General features: G+C 40.3%; 1 protein-coding gene and 1 pseudogene across 4 annotated transcripts in view; one reads left to right on the forward strand and one right to left on the reverse strand.

The window, feature by feature from the left end:
* ENOX2 (ecto-NOX disulfide-thiol exchanger 2) overlaps positions 1 to 15,140 on the reverse strand; it is a 312,866-nt gene that overhangs the window by 146,897 nt on the left and 150,829 nt on the right. The gene's annotated exons all lie outside the window — the stretch shown is intronic.
* On the forward strand, positions 7,123 to 8,593 carry LOC101354682 (ribosome biogenesis protein NSA2 homolog; annotated as a pseudogene).

A 15,140-nucleotide genomic window follows, 5' to 3' on the forward strand; every position in this document is an offset into this window, starting at 1 on the left:
GGACTATGTTGAATTCAACAAAAGAAATCATATGGAAATAAGAATAATTTACTCAGGAAAGAGATATAAAGATGAATAAGACATGATCCTTGCCTTCATAAGTTTACAAGTGTATATAAATTCCTATATACAGAAAAAGAAATAGCAAGTGCTACAAGAGGAACAAATGCTAATTTGAACCCAGAAGAATTTAATTCAGACTTGGAGATCAAGACAGGCTTAATGGTAGAGGTGGTCATGTTGGAGCTGGGCCTTGGCAGTGGTTTCCTTCAAATAAGAGGAAAATTTTAGAAGATCAATGCATATTTATTCAGCCTAAAGCAGCTACTTGCCAATATCTTGGCATAAAATACCCTGTGCTGTGGTAAATAATTTTCATCTTCAAATTAGAGTTTGCCTGGCTAAGGAAAAGAAGAGGATATTCCGGGTAAAGGGAATAGATTGAAAGCAAAGGGCATAAGGTGTTCAATGTTGCTGTAATAGAAATCACGGGAAGATGCCTAGTAGGAGACAGGGTTGGAAAGGTAGTCTCGCTGGGACTTGAAGTCAAGAGCCCAGGCTATTTGAAATTTGGGGGGGGGGGGGCAAGTGATAGTGGAGGCAGGCACATCACTGCAGGCAGTTATCTTCCTTTTCCTCCTTTCTCAACTGCTGTCTTACTTGCTATTTCCCTTTTTCCATAGCAGAGCACAGTGGAAAAGAAGAGTAGATAGGGAATCAGGATACCTGAAATCAAGTCACAGTCCTGTCACTGAACTATTGCATGATGTTTGGAAACTTAGTTCAGTTAAAGCTGGGGAGGTAGGAGCACAACTTTATCATACTACACACATGCCCTTCCCACAGCAAAATTTCTTATAAGCTGCTCCAACAGGAATACATGCTCCCAGCCACCTCCCACCCCAAGGATCACTGCTGTAGTGCCAAACACACAAATGTGAATGCAGCCCTCAGGCATATTGGTTGAGGACCACTAGACTCGATGATCTCTAAGTGCCCTCCCTGCCCTGCTGCATGCTCTGATTCTTTTCTTATTCCCAGCTAAGTCTTCAGTCTAGCCATGCACCCTTTTATGGAGATTGCTTGGCCCTTCTGGAGGTGCTCAGGGCTACAATTTCTTGTCCTGGAAGAAAACTAGTCAAGAATAGTCAAAGAAATCTGAAAGACCTGAGCACCTGCTCCACAGAGAAGGGGATAGAATTACTGGGCTGCTGTTAACTTGCAAAAATAACTCAGGGACTCTCTTGGAAGGCAAGAAAGTCTGATCCTTTCAAAGAACAATTCTGAGAAATGGTGTTACTATGTGTGTTGCAGGGAGGACAGGGTGCAGAAAGATGAAATTCTAAATTAGAGAGCTATCCTTGAAGGTCTGATGCTTTACCTTCCCCACTGGGTTTAAACCTCAAACAAAACTTTGGTGGGATGAGAGGGTACAGTAGGGTAGAGAGGGGAGGAAGACAATCAGTCCAATATTCATAGTCATTTTTTAAGCTGACCTACTCTTAAGAAAGCTGGACAATGAATAAGGAAGACTGAAGACGAATTGATGCCTTTGAATTATGGTGCTGGTGAAGAATATTGAATATACCATTGACTGCCAGAAGAATGAACAAATCTGTCTTGGAAAAAGTACAGCCAAAATGCTCCTTAGAAGTGAGGATGGTGAGACTTCGTCTCATGTACTTTGGACATGTTATCAGGAGGAACCAGTCCCTGGAGAAGGACATCATGCTTGGTAAAGCAGAGGGTCAGCAAAAAAGAGGAGACCCTCAACAAGATGGACTGACACAGTGGCTACAACAACAGGCTCAAATATAGCAACGATTGTGAGGATGGCACAGCACCAGGCAGTACTTCATTCTGTTGTACACAGAGTCGCTATGAGTCATAACTGACTAGACAGCACCTAACAACAACAACTCTTAAGAAACTTTTGAAATGAACACACAGAAGAAAATGTACCCTCAGCATGAAGCTCTAGGGGGTCTAATTATTGGAGCAAATGTTTACTGAATTAATTTTAAAAATACAATACCAACACTGCCTGTTTCATAATCTAGGGGAGGCATTTTCTTCTCGAGTTGGGTTCAGTCTGCATGAGGAAGCCAATTATTACTCCAGAACATTCTCTCAGTGAAAAACATGTCATTCCCTAGGACATTAAAGGCTTAAGCAGGTTTAAGCCCCAATCTCACTGTCTTCTCTTATTTCTATCATCTAAACCCAAACCAAAAATAATTTTCACCATTTCATATCCCAAAGATGTCACTTGACACTTGGACAAAGGAAATTTTGGAAAAGGATAATGCTTTTTTCTTTTTGCCTACCTAAACGCTCACATCAGCTTGTCCTGAAAACAGAGTATAATAGTGGGGCCGCTGAGAGAAAAATTCAGGAAATAGGTACTGGTACTGATTAAATGGAGCCACGGTGGAGCAGTGGTTAAGAGCTACGGCTGCTAACCAAAAGGTTGGCAGTTCGAATCCACCAGCTGCTCCTTGGAAACTCTGTGGGGCAGTTCTACTCTGTCCTATAGGGTCATTATGAGTCAGAATCGACTCGATGGCACCTAATAACAGCAACAACTGATTAAATAGAGACTGATTAAATGAGGGTGACTTCAGTTTTATTACTTTCAAGCAAACTCAGTAATTCTAACTAAAGACTAGCAAATGTGGCCCCTTTAGAATTCCTAAAGAAGTGTTTTTCATCAATGGAAGGAAATAACTTCTATTTATTAGGTTGTAGGCACCTTGTGGAGTCCTAGTGGCACAGTGGTTAAGAGCTCGGCTGCTAATGAAAAGGTTGGCAGTTTGAATCTACTCAGCCGCTCCTTGGAAATCCCGTGGGGCAGGTTCTACTTCTGTCCGATAGGGTTGCTATGAGTCAGAATCGACTTGATGGCAACGAGTTTGGTTTTTGGTTTTAGGCACCTTGTGGATCAGAGTCAGGTCTTATTCATCTCTCAGTTTCTGCTATAAATTAGCATATTCATCTACCCTTCCATCCAACAGTATGTGACACATAGTAAGTATTCAATAAATGTTTGCTGAATAAACAGATTAGCATATTATTTGTTTGCAATTGTTTACTTCTGAGAATGTATCAAAACTGGCTGCTTAAATAGACTAAATATTGTCATGAGAGTTTATGTTTTAATTTGATTAGCAAACTTTTTATTTCTTAGATAGAGCTAGTTTTTACACACCTAAAGAATAAGAAAGGGGAATCTAAGAGATTTTCCATGTGCCAAAAGAAGTTCCATCTCCCTTTATAGACACCAGAACAGAAGAACTCTTCCAGACATCTTTTTGTGTAACCAAATACTTTCAAGTGACAACTAAACATTCCAAAGTGACTAAGCTCTCTGAGTGTCATACCAGAAGACAACTGGGGACACGATGCTGAGAATGACTAGAGTTTATACCATATTCACATTCCCTTTAGCACATACCAGATTCCACAGCTGTAAGACAGCTGTGTCCTGCTACCCTATTTTTCCCTCAAAGTACACCTGGAATCTGCCTGGAGAGCAGACCAAGAACTGTGCCGCCAACCACTATAGGAGGGATGACAAAATTTTCTGACTTTAAAATTGGGAAATCATAGTTTAACATATGCACTTGTACTTTGGAGGACAATGGGATAGAATATGTGACATTGGGACTGCTCTGAAAAATCTAGAAGATGTGGTTTTTCATACATACAGGATTGGCAAGAGAATCTACAAGAGAGAAATAACTTTATCAAACAGATTTGGGAGACCCTAGGCTTTAGTGGAGAGAGGACAGCATCAGGAAGCAGGAGTTCTGAGTTCCACACAAACTAGCTGGGGACCTTGGGTAAGTCATTTAGGCTGAATCACAGTTGACTCACCTGTAAAAGTGGAAAAAATTATGTTCTGCTTAAAGACAGAGAACTGGACCTGATGATTTTAACGTCTTTTACATTTCCAGGGTTTATGATTCTTTAAGCCCTAAAAGTTCTAGATGATTTACCTCTGTTGAGTCTCTTGTATCTATCCCCTCTTCTTCATCCCTACTCCTGTAACACTGGTTCACTCCCCTGGGCTACTGCAAAGTCTTCACACTTGTCACCCCAACTCTAGTTTTACCCCTTTACATTCATGATAAAAACACTTTGGTTAGAGTATCTTTTAAAAGATAGTACAGCTCAGATCATGTCACTACCTTCTTCAGAAACCTTAGAAGGCAGTAGGGTGCAATGTAAAGAGCACAGGACTCATCAACTAAAACCCTGGGTTTAAACAGTTTACTGGCCATCTAATCTTGGGTAAGCCATTTAGCCTCTGAATCTCTCTTACCTCATCTGTAAAATGAGAGTAATAATAAGACCTTCGTCACACAATTACAGTGAGCAGACTTTTACCTATTGATGTGTCAAGTCCTAAAGTGCACTTAACTTCATTGCACACGAGCCTGGAAGAAGGGCAGAGAAGCACGTTCTTCAGATCAAGGCAGAGAACACTTCTTGGCAGTCTGAGCTTCAACACAAAGTTTTCCAAGCAACTGACTGTTTGACAAGAGGACAAAATGTAAAAGGTATCTCCCTCTTTGCAGACTATGCCACAGAGAGAGTGGCACCTCACAGCAAAGGACAACAGTCTTAATTGATGCAAACCCTAGCCTGGAAAATCTATAGTCCTCTCTGCACACACCTAATACTGGTAAGAACTGCTTAGCAGAGATCTGGAAGAAAATCAAGAGAAGCTGAAATCTTGTGGTCACCCTGATGAGATAATTTAGGATGCATTGTCAATGTTTATCAGGCTGTTCATCCTAGATCAGGGTAATTACAAAGGGGAATAAAAAAGACCAGATTAAAAAATAGCTTGCCAGCAGGAACACTATATTTGTATGAGATGATATTTAAATTAGCATCTGAAAACAGGGCGTGGTTATGACTTGTTGCCTGCTCAGACTTTATGCCAAGTTCTGAAGCAAACTTAGCACTTAGTATTCATCTCAGAGGGAAAGCCTGGTCCCTGTGGCTTGCAACATAACCCTCTTAAAATTTCTCTCTTGCCATATACAAAAAACACTCATGGTGGGGGTGCCTCTCACATTCAAAGACATAATTGATATCCAAAAACTAATTTTTTGGAGAAAAAGGCACATTCTGAACTTGATCTTTTCTCTTCCCAATGAACTGAACTGAGCATCTTCTGAAAATTTACCTCCTCCCCCAAAGCTTCCTTGATTGACCAGAGGAAAACAGATGGCTTTTTTTTTTAACCTCACCCTGCCCTGACAGGATTCCATGAAAATGCCTACATTCTCCCTCCGAATTGTGTACTTGTTCTTGATTCTCTACCTGGCATAATGCCAGCACATAATAGCCACTCAGTAAATATTTGCTATCATTTACTGAGTATTCACTATGATTAGTCACTCTTTCATAGCACTCAGCATAATTGCAAATAATTAATTATTTGTGTAATTATTTGCTTAATGACTGTCTTTCCCACTAGACTATGAGTTTCACAAGGCCAGGGTTGGAGTCTGTCTTATTTACAGCTATAGTCTTAATGCCTAGCACAATGTCTCCTACTTATTAAGACTCAATAAATATTCATTGAACTAAGCACTATTTATGCATTTTCTCAGTCCTAAAACAACCCTATAAACTTGATATTATTATTCTTGCTTTATAGGTAAGGCAACTGAGGCTCAAAGAACTGCAATAACTTACCCAAGGTCAAAGCCAGGATTCTGAACAACTCTGTTATCCTGCCTCCCTCTTTTTTTTGTTGTGAAGTTTGCTTCAGTTTACATATGTAAAGCACTTGGTCATAGTAGATGACACACAGTCAATATTTAATAAAAGCTGCTGCTATTGTTACTGAAGCAAATATGCAGAAGAAAGTGTAGCTAGGCGATATCACTGCTGAAACCTGTCCCCCTCCCCCCCAAAAAAACAAAACAAAACAGTACACCCTGTTTCAGCAGTTGGGCATATCTCCACTGGCTTTGTGTGCTACTCTCATCAACCCTCACCTCATTCCACAAAACAGCTTGTACGTAAATGTTGCTTTTGCTTAAAACTCAAATATAGAATAAGCAAAACATTTTCAAATTAATTCTATTACACAAGCAATGGCTCAGTGTGAAACACTACAACCTACATGGCTTAAATTGAAAAGCTCACGTTAGCAAGGAAATTGAAGATTGGGGAAAAACAAAATCAAGACTCTCCCCTGGCCCATGACAAGAGGGAATTTCATCACCATAGATTTCTATTTCAATAGATAATAAATGTAGATCAGGAAATAGAACAGAGCAAGAACAAACTGCATATTAGGCCGTCCCTTGTTTGCTGTGTTGAGATACCTGGAGGGGTCAACATTTAACACAACCATTTTACTTGACACTTTTTTGTCCAGTGCTTCACTTATCCCTTCAGTTCCTGATGGAAGACTCTAGACATACTCTGTCATAGAATGCTACAAATGTCCAACATTCTGAACCAATTTGGGCTGGGCACATCTAGTTAGTCTGACGCAATATGGGTAACTGCACTGGTTTCTTAAACTCGGCTGCATATTGGAATCATCTGGTGTGTTTTTAAATAGCACTGATGCCTGCCTCTACCTGCATTCTGATTTACTTGATTCCAGGGGGCTACACTGCCTGGGTTTGAATTTAACCTCCCCCATTTATTATTTGGACAAATTACTTAACCTCTCTGTGTTTAAGTTTCCTTATCTATAAAATGAGGATAACAATTTTACTTACCTCACAGGATTGTTGTGAAAATCAAATAAGTTAATATGTGTGAAAGACCAAGAACAGAGTCTGGCACAAAGTATGTGTTCTATAAGTATTAGCTATTGTTAATGGTAATAATAAAGTATCTTAATTGTTATGCTTTGGTGTCATGCAAGAGGAAGGAAGACCTGTAGAGTTTGCAACTCCATGTGAATGACAATGCTGAAATGGCAGCAAAGGTATTCTGTGTTTGAAATTCATTAAAATGGTATCTCTGTAGGATACTACTTTGAGGCTAAATTGGATGATATGAGGTTGGGTTTCATCTGGAATTTGTCTTGATTTTAGACACTTAGAAGTAAAAATCTAAATGCAATGCACACGTACTAGAACAATCCTATTTATTTATACCTCACCATGGGCTGTCATTGCCAGTTTCCCCTGGTTTAAAAAAAAAAATTCTTGCTTTCCTGTCACAGGCTGCCTGGAGTTGGCTCATGGGTCTCAGAGACTCAAAAATTGATAATTTCTTTATGCCCCAAAGACTGCGCCTGGCAGCTTTGCTGCCATCACCATGCCACAAAATGAATATATTCAGTTACACTGTAAGCGTCTATGGGTATCGTTTGTATTACCATGAGAAAAAGAGAAAAAAGAAAAGTCAAGAGGCTCATGAACCTCCTAAGAAGGCAAAAAAGATGACTGGTCTGAAGGCTAAGCTCTACCATAAGCAGCGCCATGCTGAGAAAATACAAATGACAAAGACTATCAAGATGCATGAAAAGAGAAACACCAAACAAAAGAACAATGAGAAGATTCCACAAGGTGCAGTACCGGCCTATCTGCTGGGCAGAAAGGGGCAGTCCCGAGCTAAAGTACTTTCCAATATGATTAAACAAAAATGAAAAGAGAAAGCAGGAAAATGGGAAGTACCTCTGCCCAAAGTCCGTGCCCAGAGAGAAACAGAAGTATTAAAAGTTACTCGAACAGGAAAGAGAAAAAAGAAAGCATAGCTTTACACGAAAACCACCTAAATATGAAAGGTTACGTTTCAAGAAGGCTCCTGTAACACATCCTGAACTTAAAGTCACCTGTTGCTTACCAATACTTGGTGTAAAGAAGAATCTCTCATCCTCACTATATACAACTTTGGGTGTTATTATCAAAGGTACTGTCATTGAGGTGATTATGAATGAGTTGGGCCTTGTAGCACAAGAAAGCAAGGTTATTGGGGAGAAATATGCCCATGTCAAGAAATCAAAAGATGCACTGCATTGGGCAAATCTACTGCAAAAGACCTCTTGAAAGTGTTGAAAAGCAAAGATGTCACCTTGAAGACTAAGGTGAGCCTGATCCACGCCATGGTGTTTTCAATCACCTCATATGCATGTGAAAGCTGGACAATGAATAAGGAATACCGAAGACAAACTGAAGCCTTTGAATTGTGGTGTTGAAGAAGAATATTGAATATACCATGGACTGTCAAAAGAAAGAACAAATCTGTCTTGGAGGAAGTACAGCCAGAATACTCATTAGAAACGAGGATAGCAAGACTTCATCTCACATACTTTGGACATGTTATCAGGAGGGATCATTCCCTGGAGAAGGAAATCATGCTTGGTAAAGTAGAGGGTCAGCAAAAAAGAGGAAGAGCCTCAGTGAGATGGAATGACACAGTGGCTGCAACAATGAGCTCAGGCATAACAACGATTGTGAGGATGGTGCAGGACCGGGCAGTGTTTTGTTCTGTTGTACGTAGGGTTGCCATGAGTTGGAACTGACTAGATGGCACCCAACAGCAACATGTTCAGGTTACCAACAATCCTGAAAATGATGGATACATAAATGCAGTCTTACTGGTTTGATAGCAGTTTTATACAAGTAACTTCTTGTAACTATTGGTGAAGACTACAAACCAATCAGGAAAACTACCATTACTGTGTGTTTCTGAATACTATCAAATAGCCTTACATGTTTGCAGTAATCAAGAGAACTATTTGTTATGTTATAAAAAACATTAAAATGGCCCAGTTTAAAAAAAAATCCTAAGGATAGGACTTTGAACAATCAAAAGTCATGTTACTCTTGAAATAAGCTGCAATGTTGGGGGTTGTAGGAATGTTTCTTGTCCTACTTGTCACTTCTCCATGGGAAGGAGGGAGCTTCCATTCTGTTTGCAACAGGGGGGACAGAGAGTACTATAGAAACTTCTCTGGGTTTTCACCCCTTCCTTGCTTGCTCCTGGCTTAGGGGGAGGATTGACTTATCTGACTGGTGAGACTGGAGTACAAATAAGTGCTCATTCATGGCCTGGTCTCTCATTCTGGCTGTCAGGTCCGACTGCCCTGCAGCTGATATCACTCTCTTTCTCCTACAGAGTGAGCAGAGCTCAGTCAGGGCACAGGCTCTCCCTTCTGGAGGCAGGCCCACAGGTTCACCTTGCTCTGAATTTCTACTTCTCACTGAAGTGTGACACAGGCTGACTCTCAATGACACTGGCAGGTTAAGGGATCTGCTCTGCAGACTCAATCTACCCCACAGGTGGGTATCAAGGTATTTGGAGCTGGAGATGGTAGGATAGGACGCCACATTAGGCCTTAGGCTCAAGTTATGTTCTTGAATCCAGTTTTACCTATCATAAAGCCGATGTCATATATTGTTCCCCCCATGAATTTTTTGTTTGTTCTCAGTTTGATTCAGAAACGGAAGGAGAAAAACAGTGTGATTACTTCACATTCTCATACCCTAACAAGCAGCAGCAGCAGCAATCCCAAGAGTAGTATCTAATGGTTTTTAAAACATTTTCCCCATTAAACAGATGTGGAAACCGAGGCTTAAAAAAGGCTTATGTGACTTACTCAAGGTCAAATCAAGGTAAATCCAGGACTAAAACCACAGTCTTCAGTACTCTTTTTTCACGACATGTCTGAGTATGCCTCTTTCTCTTATTAAGGCCAGGGGAGCCCTGACAGGTCCCAAGGACAAGAATGACAGTTGCTTTCATAAGTTTACTAAGCTAACAGGAGAGGAAAACAACCTCCCAAAATCTAGAATTCTCATACTGTGAAGCTCAGTTTCACTGAACCTAAAACTGATTTTTTTCCCAGACTAATCTTTACTCAACAATTAAGAAATTGAAAGTGATCCTCTAGACAAAATAACACAACAAAGTTTAAACCTCAGCCAAAACATGATTGGATGGGAGACAACTACTAAAGTGTTCTTAGGCGTAGAGTGAGATGGGGGGCACAAATTGTTCCCTGCCAGGTAAGCAGGCGTCACAACGAGTTTTGTCTATGATTTGCTGAGCTGCTGGAGTTCAGCTTTCCAGAAGCAATTCCCTCATAGGTGTTCTGCAGTCTCAAACTCCTTTTCTATCCTGAGATCAAAGGGCCCACCTCTGGTGGCAAGCATAAGCGATCTGGGGCCTCATATACCAGTGGGTTAGCATGCCATAAATCACGCAACGCTATTAGCATGGGGGAAGCCAGCACTTCTAGCTTATAGACACACCTTCTCCAGTGAAAATGAACCAATCACATGCCACAGTCCTAGCCAGTTGGAAATGATTATATAGGCCTAGTACTAACTAGTTCTGTTTTTGCCAGTAATTAACTGTGTGACTTTAGACAAATCCCTTCTCAGAAGGGGGACTTCCATCATTCATAAAGATGATGGAGTGAGACAAAGTTACCTCCAACTCTAAAATACTATGATTCAACACCACTACCAACACATGAGGCCGACTCACAGTTCACTTCATGTCTATCGAGAAAAGGACTCCTAAAGATTTAAGGACAATGGAGTCACATAATCATTCCAAAGGTATTCCAAGGGTTGGGGCAACTTAAGAGAGATGCGTTTGTTACTTTTCTATCCTGCCTCTTTTCTGCCACCCTCAGTCTCCTCCCTCCCTCCCACAGTCCGTGAAGATGAAAAATTTCACACTGAGTTTCTATCAGACCTGAGAAAGAAAGAAGCTAGCTTACTTTTTTGATCCTCTGGTTGTTAAGATATGGCTTTATTTCCTGAAACTGTAATCAGATAAAAATGTCCAAAGACTAAAGAAACTGAGTAGGGCTATTAGTCTACTCTTTTTCTTATTTTAATTCCATCTGAAGGAATCACAGGCTCTTCTTACCTTTAGCCATATAATAATTCAGCTGACATGCTAGAGATACCACACACCAAGATATAAAATGGTGACATTTTCTCTCTTTAAAAACAATCAATGCTTTCATTTGTGGACTTCAAAGTACATGTGAAATAAAAGTCTCAGCCTGGTGAGTCTGAGGTAAATCAAAGGGCTGTAAGTGTCATAGAAAAGTTTCCTGGTTCACTGCCCTTCTTCTAGGTAAGAAAGAAACAAAAGCACCCCCAGGCAGATGAGTGTTCATTCCATTTTTATATTTGTCTTCCAAGTGTGCTTAAACAATTTCCCCTGATAACCATTCCAATATTGTTCTTACTTATGTCTGATCAAACCTCTCCTTGCTGCTCTGAGGTCCATTTCCTCTTATTAATCTAGCTTTGGCAGTGCTGGAACTGTTCTCTGTCTTTTATATTGCCAAGTTTCACTGTGATTTCAAGAAATTCTAAAGGAAATCTTGCAAACTGAGTTAGGAGCCTATGATCAAGATTAGATATTTCCTGGAAGTCCTTGTGTTAACATAACATTTCTAGTGCTTCTATTGCACTTTAGTTAAAATAATTTCTCCTCTTTGGTTATTAGCATCTCATCTATAAAGTGCGATGAGTATGAAAATACACTAAGAGAAAGAAAGAATTACCATACCAATATAAATTATTACTGAGTCAAAGGGTCTTCCTGGAGATCTTGAACTCTTGGGATTCATTCATTATTGCAAATGGAAAATGGCTGAAGATCCCTCTTTTCATACTGAGCTATTCATCATTCACATAAACTTTGGTAATACTGCTTAGTACTGGGCATCACGCATTTAAGCGCAAACCTATCTTTCAACACAGGCCTATGAGAGAAGACAATGGCAATAGAACTATGTCCACATATGGATGATCATAATTATCCCCAGGTTAGTTGCCACTCCTTCAGGGAGCTGACGTCTTCTTTGAATACTAGTTTACCATGATGTTGCTAAAACAATATATGTGACTTTAGTCATCATCTGGTTGGCCTTGCTGACTCACAGATTCTTCCACTTTAGTAGAAGTATTTAATAAGATGGTTGGTGTCTCTCCTTTTACAAATCTAGGTGGATCTCAAACCAAGAGGCAGTTGGCATCTTTGGGAAAGGAACTTGGCATTACGATATGATTTTACAAGGGTTTAACAACCTTTTGCCCTTTTGCCATAGAGTACCATCTGAATAAGAAGACTCACTGCCATCTTAGACAATTTGTGCAGCTGCTGCATCACCAAAGAAACATTTCCATGGGGAAAAGGTAAAATCTGAGAGCAAGTATACTCTAAAAAATTCTGAGCTCACCGTAAGAGAAAAGCTGCAAAGCAGCCAGATCTACAAAGAACAAGTTTGTGGGCAGATATAGCAGTAATATCTAATCCAGGTTACTGATCTATTTCACAGATAAGTTTGGGGACGCCGAAAATCCACTTACCAGTTTCCCTTGGGTGCTCGTGAAATTTCACCTGGTGGAAGCAAAGGGTCTATTAGGGCCAAGTGTTCTTTTCACAAGCACCCAGATTTGATTTGTGGCTTCTCTAAGGGTATAATCCCAAGAATGTCTGGGATGTGAGTCTTAGGGACAAGTGAGGCAGTCAGTTGATCAACATCAGATACTAAGTGCTCAGTTTTGTACAAAGCTCCACCTTCAGAATGAAAATAAAATGATACAGGCTATTAAGGCAAAAGGAAAGCACTTCTTCAACCAATTATATGACCAATCATCAAATATTTCTTGAGCATCTATTGTGTGCAAGACACTGTATCACAAGCTAAAAGACATATGAGTCAAGGGCCTTTCCAATAAGAGACTGCTGACTGAGTTGAAAGGCCAAGACACATGCGTATGAACAGATGACCAATAATTCAAGGTGGTCAATGATCAGTATCAAGGGATTTGTATGAATATTAACGACTAGGGGCTTTAGGTTTCAGAGGTATAAAAGAGCACTTCTAACTAAGGGTGAACCAGAAGGATTCCTGGAGAAAGTGGGACTTATACTAGATGTTGTTAGTTGGACAGGATTTTTACAGGTGAAAGTAGAGGAAGGATATGCCAGGCAAGTGAAATGACGTGAGCAAGGTACCAAGAAAGGTTTGGAGAAAGGTAACTGCTCAGCTTGGCTGAAATAGAAGATTTGTTTTGGACAGTATCAGAAGACAAAGGAGAAAAGAAGGAACCATGGGATCTTAAGTTTGAAGAGATTCTACAGATTATCAATTCCAAGCTCTGCTAACCTTATTCTAAACTATTATTTTCACACAAACACAGCTTCCCTAGTCTGCCACTAGAGTTTACTATACATTTTAGTAATGAGTCTAGACTCCTAATACCTACAGCCACAGTAACTAATGGCACACTAGTAGAAACAGGCTTTAGAGTGTGAGGCCCAGCTAAACCATTTGCTAAATGTTCAACCTTGAGTAAGTTTATTTAACCTTTATTTCTTCATCTATAAATGTGGATAATAGTACACTCATTTACAGTGGAGAGAGCAAGAAAAGGAGAAAGATACTTTAAGGAGACAGAAGAGGAAGAACCTGAAAAGTGTACTGTCAAGAAAGATAAAAGTAGAGAGAATTCAAGAAAGGGGTGGGGGTAGTTACGAGCAAATTAAGCAAAGAGGTCAAGGTGGTTGTGATGGTTAATGTTATGTGTCAACCTGGACAGACCATGATTCTCAGAGGCTTGGCAAACACTATATATCATCCTCCATTTTGTGATTTGATGTGAACAGCCAATCAGTTAGAAGGGGAGTTTCTTCGGGGGTGTGGCCTGCAACTGATATATAAATGGATGTTCTGGCAAAGCGCTCTCTCTCTCTCGATGCTATACTTGTCCCCTCTGACTTCCAGTTCTTGGGACGTGAGAAGCCTTCAGCTTGCCGCCTGATTTGGAGATTTTAGACTGGCCAGGTCCCACAATCCTGTGAGCCAGCAGCCTGCTGCCTGACCCATGGATTTGGGACTTGCCAGCTTCATAATTGCGTGAGCCATTTCCTTGAAGTAAATCTCTCTCTATATATATTTATATGTACACTTCACTGGTTTTGCTCCTCTACAGAACTCAGCCTAAGAGCAGTTGAGACCTGCCAAAAGATCACTGACTTTGACAATCTGGAGGTCACTGGTGATCTTCAGAGGAGTCCTGGTGGTGCAGTGGTTAAAGTGCTAGGTTGCTAACTGAAAGGTTGGAGGTTCAAACCCACCAGCCGCTTTGAAGGAGAAAGATGTGTCAGTCTGCTTCCATAAAGATTTATAGCCTTGGAAACCCTATAGGGAAGTTCTACTCTGTCCTATAGGGTCACTATGAGTCAGAATTGACTTGACAGCAATTGGTTTGGTGATCTTCAAGAAATCACTTTTAATATAAAAGGAGAGAGGCAGCTTATAGAAAAGGGGCGGGGTAGGAAGGATGGGAAAAGAAGAAAAGATATATGTATTGAGGAACTGGAGCTGCAGGCAAAGATCCCTTCCCTCAGTTGCAGTTAAAGAAAGGAGAGCGCAAGGAGTGAGAAAGGACTTCAAAGGAGTCACAGGGTTGAGTGATGTAATGGCTAGATATGTATCTCAGCTTAGAACTAAAATGGCTGGTAGCTCTTATAAAGACTTCCAACCCTGGCTTCCCTCCTTTCCAAGTTGTCCGGAGTAGTGACAAAGAAAGAGGGAAATTTCTACTCACAAAATATCTTCCCTCTTCCTTTTTTTCAGCACAACATAGGAAGAAAATAATATTATAAAGCAATCTGCCCATTTACAACACTACAAGATTGCTAGCTGAACAATTATAAGACATTTCTTGTATAGTAAAATCTCATTAATTTGGATTATATTAGTTTGTTATTTGTGGTAATTTAACCTGGGCTGGAGATAACTTTATACTACTTGCAAAGAAAGGGTTCACTAAGCAAATAGTGTGAACAAGACTGCAAGGAGCTAATTTAACCTGCCAGGGGCTTATGTCACCTATTGTAAAGAACATACAGTTTAAAAAAAAAAAACTTTAGCGTATTTATTATTTGAATGCAAACTGATTCTACTAATTATAGATTAGGAGTCCCTGGGTGGTGCAAATGGTTAACGCACTAGCTACTAACCGAAAGGTTAGAGATTCAAGTCCACCCAGAGGTGCTTCAGAAGACAGACCTGAAGTTCTACTTCTGGAAAAATTAGGTATTGAAAACCCTACGGAGCACAGTTCAACTCTGACATACATGGGGTTCCATGAGTCAGAATCGACTCAGTGGCC

This window comes from Trichechus manatus, unplaced genomic scaffold, assembly GCF_000243295.1.
Source record: "Trichechus manatus latirostris isolate Lorelei unplaced genomic scaffold, TriManLat1.0 scaffold00066, whole genome shotgun sequence".
Classification (NCBI taxonomy): Eukaryota; Metazoa; Chordata; class Mammalia; order Sirenia; family Trichechidae; genus Trichechus; species Trichechus manatus.